The 16,359-nt window shown below is 36.3% G+C and overlaps 1 long non-coding RNA gene across 6 annotated transcripts in view; it reads left to right on the top strand.

The window, feature by feature from the left end:
- The window catches only part of LOC143642813 (uncharacterized), a 113,567-nt gene that overhangs the window by 49,514 nt on the left and 47,694 nt on the right, over positions 1-16,359 (top strand). The window contains exon 2 of one of the 6 annotated variants that reach the window (XR_013155883.1): positions 12,032-12,175. The exons of the other annotated variants lie outside the window; for them this stretch is intronic. This is a non-coding gene — a long non-coding RNA (uncharacterized LOC143642813). The remainder of the gene's footprint in view (positions 1-12,031; positions 12,176-16,359) is intronic. 6 annotated transcript variants of the gene reach the window in all.

The raw sequence follows: 16,359 nt of genomic DNA, 5'->3' as shown, positions 1-16,359 counted from the left end.
CAAAACTGATGAACTACTAGCAAGGCTGAAAAAGGAAAAAAGAGGACGCAGTTAAACAAAATCACAAATAAGAGGGGGGCCATCGTCACAGACCCTGAAGAAATAAAAAAAATCATAAGCAGATATTATGAACAGCTATATACCAACAAATTAGATAACATATGAAAAGGACAAATTCCTGAAAACACACAAACAAGCTAAATTGACTCAGGAAGAAAGAGAAGATCTCAACAAACCAATTGCAAGTAAAGAGATTCAATCAGTCAACAAAAATCTTCCTACAAAGAAAAGCCCAGGGGCAGTTCGCTTCACGGGGAATTTTATCAACATTCCAAAGTGAACTAACACCAATCCTCCTCAAAATTTTCCAAAAATTTGAGGAAAAAGGAACACTACCTAAATCATTTTATAAAGCTGATATCACTTTAATATCAAAACTGGGTAAAGATGCCATAAGAAAGGAAAACTAAAGCATAGATGCAAAAATCCTCAACAAAATGCTAGCAAACAGAATCCTGCACACATTAAAAGTATGACCAAGTGGACTTTATATCCGGAATGCGAGGATGGTTTAACACAGGAAAATTAATTAATGTAAAACAGCACATTAACAAATCAAAAGGGAAAATAACATGAGCATCTTAATTGATGCTGAAAAATTTCAACATCCTTTTCTGATAAAAGCAAAGTACACTAAATGTTAATAAAAGGGACAATTCACCAAGAAGAAATAACAATCATAAATTTTATGCTCCCAATGAAGGTGCTCCAAGGTATATGAGACAAACAGTGGCAAAACTGAAAGGAGCAAGAGAGGTTTCAACAATAATAGTAGGAGATTGCATTACACCACTCTCCTCTACAGATAGAACAACCAGACAGAGGATCAACAAGAAAATAGAGAACTTAAACAATTTGATGATTGTCAAAAGGTAGGAATCAATAATAACTTTCTCAATATGATAAAGGGCATGTATGAAAAACCCATAGCCAGCATCATAGTCATTGGTGAGAGACTGAAAGCCTTCTCCCTAGGATCAGGAATGAGACAAGGATACCCTCTGTCATCCCCATTAGTCCACATTTAACTATTATACTAGAAGTTCTAGCTAGTGCAGCTTGGCAGGAAAAAGAAAGAAAAGGCATCCGAATTGGAAAGGAAGAAGTAAAACTTTCATCGTTTACAGATGGCATGATACTATACTTGGGAAATCCTAAGAAATCTATAACAATGCTACTTGTGCTAATAAACAAATTCAGCAAGGTAGTGGGGTATAAAATTAATGTACAAAAATCGGTAATGTTTCTATTCATGAGCAATGACTTGACTGAGGAGTCAGTTAAGGAAAAAATTCTATTCAGAATAGCAACTAAAAGAATCAAGGACCTAGGAATAAAGTTAACTAGGGATGTAAAGGAATTGTACACAGAAAACTACATAACATTACTAAAAGAAATCAAAGAAGATCTGAATAGGTGGAAAGACATTCCCTGCTCACGGACAGGAAGGCTAAATACAGTTAAGACATCAGTTCTCCCCAAATTGATCTACAGATTCAATGCTGTACCAATCAAAATTCCAAAAACCTACTTTGAAGACTTGGAAAAGCTAGTTACCAAATATATCTGGAATGAAAGAGATCCTGGATAACTAAAAGTATTCTAAAAAAGAACAAAAATGGGGGGATTAATACTCCCTGATTTTAAACTTATTATAAAACCACGGTGGTCACAGCATGGTACTGGCACAAAGATAGACGTATTGACCACTGGAATTGAATCAAGAGTGCAGAAATAGACCACCAAATCTATGGTCAACTGATCTTCAACAAGGCTCCCAAATCCAATGAACTGGGGCAAAACAGTCTTTTCAATAAATGGGCATGGGAGAACTGGATATCAATAGCAGAGAGCTCCTTGGGGTATGTCTAAAGCATTCTTTCTGCTCGTATCCTGAGATTACCATTGCACCAAGAATAAAGTCTGCACTTCTTATCATGACCTGCAGGGCTCTCTGTGTTCTCCTCTCCTGCCTGCCTCGTGCCTACTTGCATACCACTGTGCACGTCACTCATCACTCCCGTCCATTCTGGAGTACCTGCTCATTTAGAATCAAGCCCATTCCTACTTTAGATTGTTTGCATTTGCCCTGTACTCTGCTTTGAGTCTTTTTCTGCCAGATTATTTTATGGTTGTCTCTTCATCATCATTCGACTATCAGTTCAAATGTTGCCTCCTCAGGGAGACTTGTGACCTCTCAATCCAAGAAGCCACGCATATACACCCCCATTACTCTATCCAGCACCCTGTTTTATTTTCATCATAGTAATCACCATCTCTTCCCTCTTTCCTCTCTCTATTCTCCCTTGCTATCTCCCTAACTTCTTTCTTTCCTGTTTTTCTTTCTTATCTATCTTTTCTCAGGTAGAAATAAGGTCCACGAGGGCGAGGTGTGTCCTATTCACTATGTCTCCTTTCTATGTATGAGTATTTGTTACATGAATGAATCATTTCTACACATGAGCTAGAGGAGTGGGCTACTTTAAGACTGGGCTGGATTCCAAAACCTTCATTGTTATGTCTTTTTTTAAAAATTAATTAATTTATTAATTTAAAAAATTTAACAACAGACGAACAAAAACATTAACATATGATCATTCCGTTCTACATATATAATCAGTAATTCACAATATCATCACATAGTTGCATATTTATCCTTTCTTAGAACATTTGCATCAATTCAGAAAAAGAAATAAAAAGACAACAGAAAAAGAAATAAAACGAGAACAGAAAAAAAAGATTATACATACCATACCCCTTACCCCTCACTTTCATTGATCACTAGCATTTCAAGCTAAATTTATTTTAACATTTGTTCCCCCTATTATTTATTTTTATTCCATATGTTCTACTCGTCTGTTTACAAGGTAGATAAAAGGAGCATCAGACACAAGGTCTTCACAATCACAGAGTCACATTGTGAAAGCTATATCATTATTCAATCATCATCAAGAAACATGGCTACTGGAACACAGCTCTACATTTTCAGGCAGTTCCCTCCGCCTCTCCGCTACATTTTGAACAACAAGGTGATATCTACTTAATGCATAAGAATAACCTCCAGGATAACCTCTCGACTCTGTTTGGAATCTCAGCCATTGACACTTTGTCTCATTTCACTTTTCCCCCTTTTGGTTGAGAAGGTTTCCTCAGTGTCTTAATGTTGAGTCTCAGTTCATTCTAGGGTTTTTCTCAATCCCTTGATGCTGAGTCTCAGCTCATTCTAGGATTTCTGCCCCACATTGCCAGGAAGATCCACACCCCTGAAAGTCATGTCCCACATAGATGGGGGGAGGGTGGTGAGTTTGCTTGTTGTGTTGACTGGAGAGAGAGGCCACATCTGAGCAACAGAAGAGGCTCTCTTGGAGGTGACTCTTAGGCCTAAATTTTAAGTAGGCTTGACCTCTCCTTTGTGGGGTTAAGTTTCATATGAACAAACCCCAAGACTGGGGGCTCAGCCTAGAGTTTGGTTGTCCACACTGCTTGTGAGAATATCAAGAATTCAAATTGGGGAAGTTGAATTTCTCCCCATTCTTACCATTCAAGGTGAGACTTTGCAAATACTTTTCCATTTACTGATCAAATCAACAAAATTTCATGTCTTACCCAAGATTCCAAGTACTTATGGTGTTCAATCAAGCTATCTACATAAATTATATTAGGAAATGCACTAGTCAAAATATAAATACTGTACCAAATAAACATTTTTTGCTTTAGTCTCACACATAATTTGACATTTTAAAATATTAATTACCATCTATTTTCAGCACCCTGTAGTAATGACATTCCTTTGTTCTTCCTCATGCAAAAACATGTTATGTCTTTTTAAGATTAAGTCTGGTTTTGAGCTAAAAAGTCCATCATTTGATCTTTCTGTCTGACATATAAATATTATTTTTATAATGCATATCAAATATCTTAATCTTTTCGACAGCCATCTGAAGGAGGTATAATTATTGACACAATTTTACAGATGATAAACCTGAAGCAATAAGTGATGTGTGTTACTATTATTGTAATAAGTACAGTCCGTATCATTTTATTTGCATGATAGATAAATCTGACAGTTATGAATGCATATTTGTTGGATGTTACAAAGAAAATACCATAAAATAAAGATTAAAATAATATCTGCCTCATAGGGTTTGTATTAGGGTTTGGTAAAATGATATTCATGTGATCAACTTTGAAAGCGATAAAGGATATATAAGTTTAATGAGTTGTTATTCTAGTAATATACCAAAAATGGGACTTCCACCTTTTAAATATCAACATGCAAGTATTATCAGTGCCCAAAGATGAAAGATTTAACATCCGCATTTAGAACTCTGTGCTAACTCAAATACTTTTTGATCTTAAATGATTCACCTTTTATTTCACATTAAACACTTAGTTGGGAAATGTGTGAGTTTGAAAGTATGCTAATCAAACTACCATTTAAAAGAAAAATACAGGTGGTTCTTTGGTGTTGTGTGCCATTTTATAAAAATTTTATTCAGATGAAATTCCATCAAGTGTTAATATGTTTTCTACACTGACATGATGAAAGAAAGCACTTTGAATGGTAATTGCTAGCACCAAAACTTATAATTCTTTGAGCAGCTGGTATTGAGGAGAACATTGCAGAGGACAGCTTGGTTAAAGTACTTTTGGTTCGTGCCTCTGACATTGCAGTGAAATCAGTTCTGTTTTTTGTGCAATAGATATTTGTTGAATGAATGGATGAAGATAGATGCCAGATTATAGATTTTAAGCCCCAGTTCTTTACCAATTCTTAACCTCATCTTTTATTTCCTTGGACATAGTGAGAAGTTATTTTAAAGTCTATATCTGATAGCAACAATATCTAGAGATCCTGTTGGGTCCATGTGAATCTGATATGTGTGTGTGTGTGTGTGTACCAGACGTTGTATTTGAAAGATTGGTTTTAAAAATATTTGAGGACCAGGATGAAATCATCTTCAACTGCAGAAAATTTAAATGTGTTTATGCCAAATGGAAATATTAACGATTTGGGATCACTTTAGTTCAGTTTCAAGAACTGAGACAATTTGACTGTTTTGAAAGTGCTAGTTTGGGTCTACTTCTGGATAACCATTACTCTTAGGGTGCAGCCTTTTAATTCCCAACCACCAACATCCTCTTGGAATGCTCTGGACTCCAAACATTGAACACTGAGCCCCACAAAGCTGTCAAAAGCCCTGCTCAGTCTAAGCTTCTCAGCTTCCTCTTCTAGAATTGGCAAGTTCCCACTTTCCCACCTTCTACCCCTTACTTCTGCAAGGGGACAAAATACTAGATTTAACTCTTTGGATTACCATCTCCTCCAGGATTCTAGACAACAATTCTTCACTATATTGTTAGCTGTCTGTTGCCTATAAGAGGATTTGTTTTCCTACACATTTTGTCCAGCTTCTCCAGTTGTCCTCCAAAGGAGTAGATTACACTGAATTACCCATGTACTATTACCAAAAAAGGGGAATACCATGCATAACTTTTAAAAAAATAGTATACATAATTATGTCATAAATTGTGTCTGAAACTTTCAGTAGCTGAATTCTTTGTGAGCCTGTTTCTGATGTCTGCTTTAGAATTTTAGCATAATATTCTAGGAAAAAAACTATGAAATTCAGGAAATACTTTCTGGAAGAAATTGTCTCAGTCTTGTCTTATAGTTAGACAAGTGGATGAACAAGACACACACACAAATTGGCTTATCATCTACATGTAAACATAATAAAGGTTCATTGTAGAAAAGTTAGAAAAATATAAACCCTACAAAAGAGAAAGTTAAAAATTACCTTTCTAATACCTCAATCAATTCATTTTTTGATGGAACATTCTGTTAACCTTTTATTCTACCATATATATGATATATATAGGTAAACAGATGTATACAGATGGGATTATTAAATATAAATGTACATACTTTTATATAAATTATAACATAAGCATGTCTCCAAATTATTAAAGACAATTTTCCAAACATGATTTTCCTATCCACTTAATAACTCATGGTAAGGGTATGGCATTATTAACTTAAACATATCACTATGAGCAATTAGGTTCTTTTCAATTTATTCTGATATCAAAATGTTACAGTCAGCATTTCGTGAACAGATGTTATGCATCTTTTAAATTATTTCTTTCAGGTGGATTTTTAAAAGTGAAATTGCTAGGTTAAAGAGAATAAGTGTGTTTAAGACTCATGTATGTTTTTTACAGTCATAAGAACATAGAATTTAAAGGAATGGAGGAGGTAAGACTGTATAAAAGCTTCATCTTTTGAGAAAACAGAGGTTCACTCATTCAGCCTCTCACAATTTTCTAGTTTTGCCAGGCTTCCTACAGCCTTTACATTCTCCAAAAAAGAGCTGAAAAAGAGACTATTTGAAGAATACAAATTCATTGCCCCTGAAATATTGTATGAACTTGGGGAGCCATTGCAGAAACGTGCTGAGTGTAACACTACTTTCCTGTGGGAATTACGAATCTTGTGAATTACAGTTGGGAAGATCTTACTGAAGGTTCTTAGAAGTGTGCATTCAGGAGTCCACTGCTGAAGCAAAACAAAGCCTTGCAAAGAGACCCAAAGCCCAAGACCATAGTTGATTTAAAAGGCTACCAAATCACCAGCTATTCAAGAAAAAAAAGCATAAGAGAAATAGTCTGAATAAAGTAGAAAAAGAAAACCACATTGAATTGAATAAATCTGTGGAAAAATTATGTTAGTAGAAGTTATGGTTAGATTTATAAAGAATGCTCCCGGGTTAAAAAATATACATAAATAACAGCAAATAAGGGAGATATCGATAAAACTTTATATTATGATATTTTGTTTGTGTTAATCATTTTAATAAATATCAGTGAATATAAAGATAAAGACATGAGAATTTATAGTGTTTTCTACTAAATAAAGCATTTACTAGACTCCATGTGATAGAAAGTCTCTACTTTAAGGTATCCTATAAATTCTCCTAGAGCAGCATGATCCAACAGAAATACTATGTGAGCCACAACTATTTTAATTAAGCTTTTTATTTTAAGATCATTGTAGATTCACATGCCATTTTAAGAAGCAGCACAGACAGATCTCATGTACTCTTTGCCCATTTTTTCCCAATGACAGCATCTTGCAAAACTATGGTACAATATTGCAGCCAGAATATCCTCATCAATACAGTCAAGATTCAAAACATTTCTATCACCACAAGGATTACTTGTGTTGTCCTACTACAGCCACATCTACCTCCCTCCTACCTCACCCCCTCCTTAGCCCCTGGCAAATAGCAATCAGTTCTCCATCTCTACATTTTTGCCTTTTCAAAATGTTAGATGAGGGTGCACAGGTAGTTCAGTGATAGAATTCTTGCTTGCCATGTGGGACACTCAAGTTTGATTCCAGGCCCATGCACCTCCCTCCCCCTCCCCAAAAAAGTTAGATAAGTGGAATCGTACGACACATAAATTTTTGTGATCGACCTTTTTCACTCAGCATAATTCTCCAGAGATTCATCCAGCTTGTTATATGAATCAATTGTTATCTTTCTGTTGTTAATTTCTAGTTTGATTCCATTGTAATCAGAGAGCACATTGTGCATGGTTTCAAGTCTTTTACATTTGTTGAGCTTTTATTTATTGCCCAGGATGTGTTCTATCTTGGTATATGGTCCATGGGGACTGAGAAAAATGTGTATTCTGCTGTTGTGAGTGGAGTGTTCTCTAAAGGCTGGTTAAATCCTGTTGGTTAATGGTGTTGTTAAGTTCTGTATCTTTGTTCATTTTCTGTCTATTGGTTTTATCAATTGTTGAGAGAAGAATGTTGAAGTCCCCAACTATACTTGTGGATTTGTCTCTTTCTCTTTTCAGTTCTATCAGGTTTTTTTTTGTTTTAATGATATACATATTATATATTCACATATCATGTAATCAATCAGTGGTTCACTGTATCATCATATAGCTGTGCATTTATCATCACCATTGATTTTTTTTTCTTTTTGGTGAAAAATAACATGTATATAAAAAAACAATAAATTTCAAAGTACATCACAACAATTAGTTGTGGAACAGATTTCAGAGCTTGGTAGGGGTTATAATTCCACAATTTTAGGTTTTTACTACTAGCTGCTCCAAGACACTGGAGACTAAATGAAATATCAGTATAATGATTCAGCACTCATACTCTTGTTAAACACTACCCTCTCTGTATAATTCTTCCATCACCTTTGATCTTTCTCTCACTCTTTAGGGGTATTTGGGCTATGCCCATTCTAACTTTTTCATGTTGGAAGGGGCATCAGTAATATGGTATAGGGGGATGGAACTAGTTGATGTTCTGGAGAGGCTGGCCCCTGGTTCTATCAGTTTTTGTAACACATATTTTGAAGCTCTGTTTGATGAAAATATTTTTAGGATTTCTTTGTCTTCTTTATGTATTGTCCCTGTTATCATTATATAATGTCCCTCTCTATCTCTGATAATTTCTTTGTTCTGAAGCCTACTTTATCTAATGTTAACCTTGACACTCCTGATTTCTTTTGATTCATGTTTGCATACTGTGCTGGTTTGAAAGGATGTATGGACCCTAGAAAAGCCATGTTTTAATCTAAATCCCATTTCGTAAAGGCAGAGTAATCCCTATTCAATACTGTATGTTTGAAACTGTAATCAGATCATCTCCCTAGAGATGTGATTTAATCGAGAGTGGTTGTTAAACTGGATTAGGTGATGACATGTCTCCACCCATTCGGGTTTCTGAAGTCCTATAAAAGAGGAAACATTTTGGAGAATGAAGGAGATTCAGAGAGAGCAGAGCAGAACGACATAGCCACGAGAAGCAGAGTCCACCAGCCAGCGACCTTTGGAGATGAAGAAGGAAAATGCCTCCTGGGGAGCTTCATGAAACAGGAAGCCAGGAGAGAAAGCTAGCAGATGATGCCGTGTTCACCATGTGCCCTTCCACTTGAGAGAGAAACCCTCTCTCTTTATTGGCCTTCTTGAACCAAGGTATCTTTCATTGGATGCCTTTGGTTGAACATATCTATAGACTTGTTTTAATTGAGACATTTTCTCGGCCTTAGAACTGTAAACTTGCAACTTATTAAATTCCCCTTTTAAAAAGCCATTCTGTTCCTGGTATATTGCATTACAGCAGTTAGCAAACTAGAACACATGCTATCTCTTATTCCATCATTTTACTTTCAATTAACTATATCATTACACTTGGAGTGAATTTCTAGTAGATAACAGGTAAATGGGTCACTGCCAACCTCTGACTTTCAATTGGTATGTTTAGACTAGTGATATTTAATGTAACAATTCCTATGTTAAGGCTTAAGTCTGCCATTTTATCTTTTGTGTTCTATTTGTTCTGTTTTCCTATGTTAAGACTTAAATCTGCCATTTTATTTTTTGTGTTCCATTTGTTCTCTGTTTTTCATTCCTCTATTCTCTTTTTCCTGCCTTATGGGTTATTTGAACATTAAAAAAAATTCTACTTTGATTTGTCTATAGTGTTTTCAAGTGTATCTCTTTGTATAGATATTTTAGTGGTTACTCTAGATATTATGTTATGTATATAACTTATCACAGTCTACTGATTTGCCAGTTATCTTTTTTCAGCACTTAAAAAAGATTTTGCAAACTCCTCTGGCCTCTACAGATTTCAGTGAGAAATCTGCTGTCATCTGTATTTTTTTTTCCTATAGAGTATTATCACTTGTTGCTTTCAAGATTTTTTCTTCTCTTTAATTTTCTTATATTTGACTACGATGTGCTTAATATGGATTTCTTTAGGTTTATCCTGTTTGGGGTTTGCTCAGCTTCTTGAATCTGTAGGTTTATGTCTTTTGCCAAATTTAGGAAGTTTTCAGCCTTTATTTATTTGAGTACTTTTCCAGCCCTGTCCTCTTTCTCTTCTCCTTATAGGACATTAAGGACATGCATGTTAGATCTTTTGTTATAAGATCACAGGTCCCTGAGAATGTTAATTTTTTTTCATTATGCTTTCTTTTTGTTGTTCAGATTGGTTAATTTCTGTTTTTCTATTTTCAGGTTCACTGAATTTTTCCTCTGCGCCTCCAATGTGCCATTGAGCCCATCTACTGAGTTTTTATTTTGGTTATTACATTTTTTCAATTATAAAATTTCCACTTGGTTCTTCTTTATAATTTCTCTTTCTTTGCTAGAGTACTTCTTTGCTGGGACTTTTTATTTTTTCCTTTGTTTCAAGTTGTTGTAATTGCTCGTTAAATCATTTTATTATGGCTGCTTTAAAGTCTTTGTCAGATAATTTTGACATCTCTGTTTTTGGTGTTGGCATTAATTAACTCGGTTTTCATTTAGTTTGCTCTCTTCCTGGTTCTTGGTATGATGAGTGAGTTTTGATGGAAACCTGGATTTTTTAGATATTGTGAGATTCTGGATCTAATTTAAGTATTTAGTTTTAGCTTGTTCTTCTGACATCACTACAGCAGGGAAAAGGCATGTAGCCTCATCGTTACCAGGTGTGGATGTGAGTTCCCTCTCCTCTCTAGGTCTCCACTCATTCCTCCCTACTTGGAGAGATGGGGTGTCTTGTTACTGTTTCCTTTGTGACCTTCATTAACACCACAGGAAGGGGGCATGGCCTCATTACTGCTAGTACTTTTGAAAATCCTAACTCTCACTGGGACACCATCCCATGTGCAAGGGAGTAGGCATTTCATTACTGCCAGGTGGGGTTGGATGTTTGGGCCCCCGCTTGGCCTTTTATAGCATGGATGAGAGGTGGAACCGCAGTCTTTTCCCTGTGTTGTTAACTGCAGTTAAGTCAGTTGTTATCTAAAAGTTTTCTGTTTATCTAGACTTCCCCCTTTCCTGGTCCTTTGGCTAGACAGAGCAGTCTTTTGGGGGAGGCTTTTTGTTTGCTCCTGTTGGTGTTTTCAAGTAGTTGTCAACTCCAAGACGGAAATATATGAGTTCAAAAGGAAACCCAGGCAACTCATCACTGTGTCGTTCCTTGGGTCCTGAGGTCCCTAGCTGGTCTGCCTTTTTCCTCTCCATCTTTTAGAGTCATTTTATGTTTGTTTTAATATAATCCCCAGAGATTTTGGATGCACTTAACAGGAAGAATAGCATGAAGTAGATATACTTCATCTTCTTGAAAGTATCAGTTTTCTGCTTGTGTAATTTAAAATTTGTAGTAGTCATGGTAAAAAAAAAAGAAACAGGTGAAACTAATAATATATTTTATTTAACCTATATTTTGTTTGACTCAGATATCAAAATGATCATTTCAACATGCAGTCAATACAAAATTGTTAATGAAATATTTTATTTTTTTTTCAAAATCTAGTGTGTATTTAATAGTACCTCTGAAAGCAAACTAGCTACAGTTTAAGTATTCAACAGCTATGCTTGGGAAGTGACTACACTGGACAGTGGTAATTTACAACATTTTATTGCCTGGCCCTTGTTTAACAGAAGTTCATGTATTTATTCCTTCAAAGTTTATCAAACTTTTGTTATATACATAGAACTCTGCTTGGTTGCTATAAAAGATGGATAAAAAGTCCAAGAGGTACAATCTAGTTTATGAGACATACAATGAATAATTGGCTAGTCGTACAAAGTATTATAAAAATAGCTAGCTTCCATGTGATATACTATACCATTAATAAAGGAGGATGTATGTTCTCATTTGATCTCAGAAAGTAAGTAGCAAATGAAAAATGCGTATATTAGTTCCTATTTTGGTTTCCTATGCTGCTCAAGCAAATACCATGAAATGAGTTAGTTTTAACAATGGGAATTTATTTGTTACCGTTTTGAGGCTGAACGAAAGTCCAAATCCAGATGGACTCTTCAGGATGATATCTTTCTCCCCAAAGGCTGTGGCATTCTGGGGCTGGCTGCTGGTGATTCTTGGTCCTTAGCTCGTCACATGGCAAAGCTCATGACAGCCTCTCCTGGCCTCTCTGTTTTCTTCCAGTTTTGCTGATGTCAGCTTCTTACTTCCTGTGGCTTTCTCTTTGTCTGAATTTCACTCCATCAGAAGGGACTCCAGTCACAGGATTAAGACCTACCCTGATTGAAGCGTGCCACATCTTCTTAACTGAAGTTACCTCATCAAAAGGTTCTACTTACAATGGGTTCACACCCTCAGGAATGAATTAATTAAAAAAAAATTTTATTGTGAAATATAACATATATGCAAAAAAGCAATAAATTTCAAAGCACATTGTAACAAGTAGTTATAGGACAGATTACAGAGTTTGGTATGGAGGAATGGATTAAATTTAAGAACATGTTTTTCTGAGGTACATACAGCTTCAAACCACCACAGTTCCTTAAGGAGGACCTCTCTGGGCTACAGCAGTCAGGAAAAGTTCACAGGAGATCTGTGTGGGCTGTGAAAAATGGGTGCAGTGTGACTGGAGCAAATTGTAAGGGGGGGATTAGCACAGTATCGTCACTGATTAAAAATGAAGACACCAGGCTGACTGCAGAAAAGAGTAAATGAAAGAAATTAAGTGGAAAGGCAGGTGAATACAATGTAGTGAAAGACATTTAATACCCGAGTGAGGAGTGAAGACTTGAGTCTGTAAGCTTAGGGTCAAGAACCTATGATATATATGTGTGTGGAACAGGGCAAATTGTGCCATTTGAGAGACACCTGAGTCAACGCAGCTTCCACAGCCTCTTTCTGCCGACCACTGCATCTGTCCCTCTCTTCCTTTCTTAGCCCTAGGTACTTTTGCCTTCATGGATCCCTTACTCCATTTAAAACAATGTTAAAAACTAGATTTTATGACTGAATTGGTATAAGGGCAAATATAATCCAAGCTGGATCCAATTATTATATATTCATTATTGTTATATTCATTTTTTTCTTCTACTTTTAAAATAAATTAAAACATTTTTGTTGGCCATTAGAAGTCCTGTGGACCCTAGACATGGGCCTAATGGAGCAGTTGGCCCTGCTCCTGACTTCCCCTGCCTCCGAGGACTTGCCTTCCGCACTCCACTGGATCTTGATCCTATCTAGGCCTCTCGGTTTTTCGCAGTTAAAATGAAGTTTACTGTTTCATTTCCAAGAGGTCAATGCTTGGGGGTCTGAAATATTTGCTAATGATAATTTCAGACAAAGATAGTTTCTGGGAAACCTGAGTAAATGACCCAGTCGTGCAATTGAAGAAGGATGAGGAACCTCGCCGAAGAGTAGTGCCCCACCCAGTGAAGATCGCTGGTAGAGTCAACTTTTACCTCCAGAGTGAAACTTTATATTCAGGATTCATTGGTTCATGAGAGCCAACCCATTTGCTTTAATACGATAATTCTGACAATAAGTTTTTTACATTTTAAGAATAAGTGATTGCTGTTAGCATAGGGGTCAGATGCTTGGCAGCAGTGTCTCTCTAAGGGTGATTCCCAAATGAGCAGTACCAGCATCACCTGGGAACTTGTTACAACAGCAGACTCTCAGGCTTCATGCTCTGGACCAGAAGGTGGGGCCCAGCAAGCATGCAAAAGTTTGAAAGCCACCGTCTTACATCTGTTTCTCCAGTGGTAATTTTCCAGTTTGAGCCTGATTGGATGATCACTATCTGTTTCTAAGAGTCTCTGCGTGTGCAGCTGTTAGATCTTTTGGGTCAGCATTTCTAATCATGCTTCTGTCTACAAGCCCGGAAAAAAAAATGAGATAGCATATGTGGATGTACCAAGTTGATTCTATTAGTAACAATAATAGTAATAATGAAGATGAAGCTTTAGCTAACTCCACTGTGCTAAACTGTTATATGAATTATATCATTTATCCACTCAAGAACCCTATTAAAGGGTGGTGCACTGGTAGCTCAGAACTCTTGCCTGCTATGCCGGAGACCCGGGTTCGATTCCCAGAGCCTGCCCATGCAAAAAAAAAAAAAAGAACCCTATCAGATAAATATTATTTTACCCATATTTAAATGGAAGAACTAGGTTTGGAGAGATTAAATAGCTTCCCCATGATCACAGTGTTTCAAGCTATAAATACCAGAGATTGTCCTTTTACTTCTGATGGACAGAGTTTTGAATTTAGGAACCAAATATATATTCCAAAGTTTCCCGGGACAAAATATGTTACCATCAGAAGCATGGGAAATCCTATTCTTCTATTTCCCAACTATTATTCTAGGATTGCACTGTCCAAAAAGCTTGTCACTAGACGTATGTGCTTGTTTAAATTTTTAGTAATAAAGCCAATCAACATACAATATGAACATTTTTTCCATCACATAGTTGTATATTCATCATCATGATCATTTCTTAGAACATTTGCATCAATTCAGAAAAAGAAATAAAAATAAAACAGAGAAAAGTTCATATGTACCATACCCTTTACCTTTCCCTTTCATTCATCACTAGCATTTCAATCTACTAAATTTATTTTAGCATTTGTTCTCCCTATTATTCATTTATTTTTAATCCATATATTTTACTCATCTGTCCATAAGGTAGATGAAAGAAGCATTAGACACAAGGTTTTCACAATCACACAGTCACATTGTGAAAGGGATATCATTATACAATCATCTTCAAGAAACATGGCTACTGGAACACAGCTCTACATTTTCAGGCAGTTCCCTCCAGCCTCTCCATTACACCATTAAATAGTGATATCTATTTAATGCTTAAGAATAACCTCCAGGATAGCCTCTTGAATCTGTTTGCAATCTCTCAGCCATTGACACTTTATTTTGTCTCATTTCTCTCTTTCCCCTTTTGGTTGAGAAGGTTTTCTCAATCCCTTGGTGCTGAGTCCCAGCTCATTCTAGGATTTCTGTCCCACATTGCCAAGAAGATCCACAACCCTGGGAGTCATGTCCCACTTAGAGAGCAGGAGGGCAGTAATTTTGCTTGCCATGTTGGCTGAGAGAGAGAGGCCACATCTGAGCAAAAAAAGAGGTTCTCTTGGGGGTGACTCTTAGGCCTAATTTTAAGTAACTTAGCCTGTTCTTTGTGGGGTTAAGTTTCATATGAACAAACCCCAAGATTGGGGTCTCAGTTTATTGGTTTGGTTGTCCCCACTGCTTGTGAGAATATCAAGAATTCTCCACTTGGGGAAGTTGAATTTTCCCCCTTTCTCACCATTCCCCAAGGGGACTTTGCAAATACTTTTTATTCACTGTTCAAATTCTTCTGGGATTTATCGAGGCATCACTCTGGACAAACCTACAAAATCTCATGCCCTACTTAAGGTTCCATGTACTTATGGTGTTCAATTAAGCTGTCCACATAAGTTATATTAGGAAATGCACTAGTCAAAATATAAATTTTGTACCAATTATTTTTTGCTTTAGTCTCACACATAAGTTAAAATTTTTTAATATTAATTACCATCTATTTTCAACACCCTGCAGTAATGACATTCTTTTGTTCTTCCTCATGCAAAAACATTTTTTTAATTTGTACATTTAGTCACTATCATTATACACTCTGGGCATTCCTAGATTATACCATCTCATTCTCTATTGTCTATCTTGCTTTCTAATCTCATTTGTGCCCCCAGTCCTCCTCCCTCTATTATTCTCATATTCAGTTTCATTAAGTGTTTTAATATAATTGTATTACAGCTAGGTAGTATTGTACTATCCATTTCTGAATTTTTACAATCAGTCCCATTGTATAATCTGTATCCCTTCAGTTCCAGTTACCCAATATCTACCCTATTTCTGTCTCCTGATGACCTCTGTTCTTAACTGAAATTGTCCAAGTTCATTCATTAATGCTAGTTCATATCAGTGAGAACATGCAGTATTTGTCCTTTTGTTTCTGGCTAATCTCACTCAGCATAATGTCCTTAAGATCCATCCATGTTGTTCCATACTTCATAACTTTATTCTATCTTATAGCTGCATAATATTCCATTGTATGTGTATCTCACAGCTTGTTTAGCCACCTGTGTGTTGATGGACATTTGGGCTGTTTTCATCTCTTGGCAATTGTAAATAATGCTGCTATAAACATTGGTGTGCAAATGTATGTTTGTGTTCTTGCCCTCATGTCCTCTGAGTAGATACCTAGCAATGGCATTGCTGGATCATATGGCAATTATATACTCTGCTTCCTGAGGAACCGCCAAACTGTCTTCCTCAGCAGTTGTACCGTTTGACATTCCCACCAACAGTGGATAAGTGTGCCGCTTTCTCCACATCCTCTCCAGCACTTGTCATTTTCTGTTTTATTGATAATAGGCATTCTGGTGGGTGTGAGATGATATCTCATTGTGGTTTTGATTTGCATTTCCCTAATAGCCAGGGAAGTTGAGCATCTTTTCAT

This window comes from Tamandua tetradactyla, chromosome 7 (assembly GCF_023851605.1).
Source record: "Tamandua tetradactyla isolate mTamTet1 chromosome 7, mTamTet1.pri, whole genome shotgun sequence".
Classification (NCBI taxonomy): Eukaryota; Metazoa; Chordata; class Mammalia; order Pilosa; family Myrmecophagidae; genus Tamandua; species Tamandua tetradactyla.
Note: the sequence above shows the minus strand (reverse complement) of the source record. Positions and strands in the feature narration are given on the sequence as shown.